Raw genomic sequence first — 3,829 nt, 5'->3', positions numbered from 1 at the left:
AATCGGAGCTCAAAGATGTCAATGTATAAAGTACAGTAAAGCAAAATGGGAAGATTTTGCTATGAATTTTCTCAAAATCCGTACAGTAATTTTTGCTGTGGATCACAGGGTGCAGAGTGGGGGTCACCCAGAGTCATAATCCAGTGAGATATCTGCGTCACCTCTTACAGTTTTCCTGTAATCTAAGCTCAAAGATGAGAATATATAGAGTACAGTAGAGTAAATTGTGCAAAGTTTACTATCAATTTTCTCAAAATCCGTACAGTAATTTTGGCTGTGGATCACAGGGTGCAGAGTGGGGGTCCCCCAGAGTCAGAATCCAGTGAAATATCTGTGTCACCTCTTACAGTTTTCCTGTAATCTGAGCTCAAAGATGAGGACATTAAAAGTATAGTTGAGTAAATTGGGTAAATTTTATTGTTAATTTTCTCTGAATCATACAGTAATTTGGGCTGTGGATCACAGGGGGGAAAGTGGAGATACACTAAAACTGGGAGTGGATTGTGAAGTAAAATAGTGTCAGGACAGAAAACACTGCGTTTCTAAGCCGGTCTTCACCCATACCGTAATATACGTAAGAGTAGTGCAACCACATTTTCGGTGCGGCTGGCGGGGCGGCTAGCTTGACTGCGACTTCGTAAGTGAGGGCTCACTTGACCGCAGTTCACCAAACGCAGCAAACCTTCACCATCTTATCCAGGAGGGTCACCTCTTCACCCTCACATGGAAGAAGTAATCTGATTGGCATGGTGGTTTGTTTGAAGCAGGTCCCTTGTGTAGCGCTGGAACCCAGTCACGATGTTTCATCCATTTCATCGGCTGGTTTGCTGCAATAATGCCAAATAATTAGCAACTCTATAAATAGACGGTAGTTCTGCAAAATCACTCAGTAGGATGTTTGTTCTAATTTGCTATGAGCTCAGAGCGCATCGAAAATAAAACTAATAGGCTATAAAGATATGAACATATTTAGAACTTACCGGAATGAAAATGTCTGGAGCACCAACAGATATTTGGAGATGGAAGAGAGCTGCACGTCAGCTCATCTCACAGCTGCTATCCAGGCTAGACGCCTTCGTTTGGTAACATCGATACACGAGCTGCCTCATGTCGCTTCCAGGTTGGGAAAGCATAAAAAGACAATCCAACCTTATTCCCGTGCCGGTCGTAAGATCGAACATTGCAGCCGAGCACACAGCAAGTACGAACCATGGCTATGCTATCGCTCCTAGCTTAGACCCCCAAAATGGTGAATCGGGCCAAAATCCTTTCCACGCCCACCCCCGTGACATCACGCTCCGAAGCCCTATAGGCTTTCACTGGAGGTGCAAGCTAAGGTTCCCAGGCAGCCAGTCATCTGAATGTGTGTTCACACTCACTCACATTTGCATGAAAGAAGGCTGCCTCACTTCTTAGGCCATAATGCTCCTATTGGCCGCTCTCAGCCCATTTGTGCCTGGGTGGGCGCCTAATAGCTTTGCAGCAGAGCTGCTCCTGCTTCTCTGGGCTACGCTACAGAAGTGCTGCTGCTTTGGCATCACTTTCTTTTTTCGTGGATTTTCTGCTGGACATTTCAGTAACAGGCTGTGCAGTAATTAGCTTCAGAGTGGGCTCTCTGTCTCATGCACAGCTGACTTGGATTTCTGTGGTGACCCACAACGTTTGATCTTTGTGCGTGGCTTGGACTTATAAGTCCTTTTATACACCAGTGGTTGAGCTGTGGGATGTACGCAGAGCTGCTAATGTGTTTTTGATGCATTCAATGATTCAGCTTGAGCAGTTTGTGTATAGAACAACTTCACACTACTAACTGACTAATCAATACTGATCTGATTTAAACTGAAGCTTTAACCACACAGGGTGTGTTTGCTTTGGAAATATTAATAAACTGATGCTCTCTGTATTCAGAAGCTGCCGGGCTAAAGCTGAGGCACTCCTGGTTTGAGCTTACCTTAATGTGTGTGTGTGTGTGTGTGTGTGTGTGTGTGTGTGTGTGTGAGAGAGAGCAGCATGCGTGAGTTGGTGATTCTCTGGACCTCATCTGCATTCACCCACTGGTACGGCACAGCTCTGAATCAATTAACAGTCCATTTGTAATTGAATTGTTGTGTTAAATCGCTGACAATAAATCAATTATTTAATAAACGAACCACCTCTCTGTTCTAAGTATAACAGACCTGAGTGCTTTCTTGGTAATTAGCATAGTCCTAGATATTCTCTGGGTTTCCCAGGGTAGTGTTGTCAGGTTTCTCCTGGTAATTGCAAAGCTTTCAGAGTGTGTGCATGTAACATCATCATTAGTTTCTCTCACCTTTTTCCTCACCCCTCAGACACAAAACTGCATGTGCAAATTGGAGAACAATATAAGAATAATGCTCCTCAATGTAAAAGTGTGAAGAAGTGAACGATTTGAAAAGTTGATTATTTAAAGTACAACATTTCAATAAAAGTTTCAGAGAATCTGGAGACATTTGTATGAGCAGAGGGCTGACAATCAGTAATGGGTGCCGCTTATCTCCAGGATCACGTTACTTTAAAAACGGGTTTAGTGACTGCATGGGCTCAGGATACTTTCAGAAATCATATCTGTGAGCACAGGTCATTGAGTCATCCACATAGTAGGTTAAAGCTCCATCACAAGTGACGTATGTGAACATGATCTAAAAACACTGGCGTCTTGTCCGACCAAAACAAAATTCAAATGGACCATGTGGCCATTTCCTCAGCCCTCAGTTCAAAAGCCTGCATCTCTGATCATATGGGTATATTATTAACTATGGACCCGGCAGCTTCTACATCTGCAAAGGTCTCAACACGGTGTATGCATGTTTTAGAGGAACATCTGTTCCAGTCAGAGAAGTGTGCTACTGAACTGCCTGCAGTCCAGACCTTTCACCAACTGAACATATTCTGTACATCACGAGTTCTCTGTCGACCACGACTGAGAGGAGATGATCCAGAGGCTCAGCAGCTGAAGCGCTGTTCAGAGAGGGTTTGCTGCACAGTGGTAAACACGGTCCTATCCCAGTTATTTTTAGACATTTTAAACATGTATTCTGTATTTTTTATATGTTTTCTATGTTCTATTGTGCATAAAATATGGATTTATGAGATCTGGAAATCATCTGAGGATGCACACTGGTCGGTACAGAGATAGCGCTTCTATTTTGGCGTCAGATTAAAGGATATTTAAAATCAGTACTAAAATACCAGTGTGTGTCAAACTGCTGTAACATGTTCGCTTCTCTTCTTCTGTATTTTAAATAATTGAAAGTTTTTCTAAAACCTTTAAACACATTTTCTGAAAAACTCCACAAATCTCTTGCAAAATGAAACACAAATGGATTTCTTATTGCATAAATTAACACAAGTGACAAACTCAGTACACCATCATCACGAGGCCACGTTCCATATTCAGATGCAGCTACATTTGTGGAGATAAAGTTTCCTGTGGAAATGAAATGTACACTGCAGTGCTTCAGCTTTGTCATGTAAACAGAACGAGAAACTCAACCAAAGCATACACAGAAAAATGCAACAAAAGAAGTCCTCCTGTTGATCTCAGTCTCCTGCTGTGTTCTTGCTGCACCATCTTAACACCTGCACAAGTCACTCAGCATCTCTGTGAAACACATGACTGAGTTGTTCCAGAGGAGTCTGAACAAGTATGACATGAGTGAGAGTAATTAGCACTTTGAAGGCCAATAAGTGTGCTGAATTACACATAAGTGTGAGATCAATGGGACTGTGCTGTAGTCTGGAGTCATGTCGTTAATACACGAGCTTCATGAATTGTGTGCACAGTTAATGTTGTTGTGTATGGAAAACA

General features: G+C 42.5%; 1 long non-coding RNA gene across 1 annotated transcript; it reads right to left on the bottom strand.

Moving 5' to 3' along the window:
* Positions 1-398: 398 nt before the first annotated feature.
* On the bottom strand, positions 399-1,339 carry LOC309690293. The gene is made up of 2 exons (XR_014271696.1): positions 981-1,339; positions 399-827 (listed from the first exon to the last, which is right to left on the bottom strand). It is a non-coding gene; the product is annotated as an uncharacterized lncRNA (long non-coding RNA).
* Between the last annotated feature and the right edge of the window lie 2,490 nt (positions 1,340-3,829).

This window comes from Aulonocara stuartgranti, assembly GCF_965226115.1.
Source record: "Aulonocara stuartgranti genome assembly, chromosome: 2".
In the NCBI taxonomy this organism is placed as follows: domain Eukaryota; kingdom Metazoa; phylum Chordata; class Actinopteri; order Cichliformes; family Cichlidae; genus Aulonocara; species Aulonocara stuartgranti.
This window is presented reverse-complemented; position numbering and strand designations above follow the sequence as displayed.